The sequence below is a fragment of the Ixodes scapularis genome, unplaced genomic scaffold, assembly GCF_016920785.2.
Source record: "Ixodes scapularis isolate PalLabHiFi unplaced genomic scaffold, ASM1692078v2 PGA_scaffold12__126_contigs__length_90152505, whole genome shotgun sequence".
NCBI classification, from domain to species: Eukaryota; Metazoa; Arthropoda; class Arachnida; order Ixodida; family Ixodidae; genus Ixodes; species Ixodes scapularis.
Window position 1 is genome coordinate 68,639,372 of NW_024609838.1, and position 1,184 is coordinate 68,640,555.

General features: G+C 40.6%; 1 pseudogene; it reads right to left on the minus strand.

The window, feature by feature from the left end:
- Positions 1-392: 392 nt before the first annotated feature.
- Positions 393-936, minus strand: LOC120846840 (annotated as a pseudogene).
- Between the last annotated feature and the right edge of the window lie 248 nt (positions 937-1,184).

The window sequence follows — 1,184 nt, forward strand, 5'->3', positions numbered from 1 at the left end:
CATGTTGAGCAAGCGGCAGGCTCGCGCGTGTAAAAACCACGGCTTAGACAAAAAACAAAACGCTCGTATATGAATGTCTTGCAGCCTTTTTATAGCCAGTCTGATGAAACATTTAGCATGACCATCTGATCCCACATAACAAGTTATGCATTGATAAAAAAAAACTACATTTTTATCAAGCAAGACAGAAAAAGCTGTTAGTGGTTTTAATATGTTAAGGTATTAGCAAAGTACGGGGTGCTCTGTAGAAAGAATAAAAGTGGTTTCTTTCACGAAAAAAAACAAGGAAAGTATCACCGTATGTTTTGTCTTTGCTCAAATTTATTTATGAATTTATTTATTTCATACGTCTCAAAAGTCACAGAAACGGGTTATTACATGAGGATCGCTTTTCAGTGGATAACGTGCTCAATGGCGGTCTTGAAATAAATAGGGTTGTAGTGGTGCACGGCATCGGCGGGCAGATCATTCCAGTCCCTTGCTGTCTGAACAAAAAAACGACCAAAATGGGCAGATTTTCGAGCACATGGAGGATAAACTGCTTTCTCATGTCTAATGTAGTCTGAAACTCGGCAAGTTGGTATGATAAAAGAATTGTCGACTGATGCAAAATAAAACTCGAGAAAGAAACAAAGCATGGCAACTTTGCGTCGTGACTCAAGGCTTCGGAGATCAGCATGAGATTTGAGTTAGGTGACACTAGTGTGACAAAAATAATCGGAAAAAATAAATCTTGTTGCGCGATTTCGAACATAATCAAGTGTCTTAGAGAGGTTCGATTGAGAAGTGTCCCAGACCCCCAACTCTTGCATACTCTACTTTTGGACGCACGAGTGTCATATAAGCTACTAGTTTTACAGAGGGAAGGACTAGTCGCAAGCTTCGTCGCCGGTAACCAAGCACTCGGTTAGCTTCATTAGTCATGTCCGTTATGTGAGAGGAGCAGGTAAGATTATCAGTTAAACTTATGCCTCGATATTTGTAAGAAGATGTGGAACAGATTACCAAACCACGCATGGTGTAGCTAGGGGTGGTGTGGAATTGCCTGCGGTGAAAAAAGATTAAAGATGTTTTTGTAACATTTAGAGACAGTACTTTTTGTTGCACCATTCTTCGACTTGACGAAGGTCATGCTGGAGGGTATGAGTATCAGTAGCGCTATCGATGGGACGATAAATGACGCT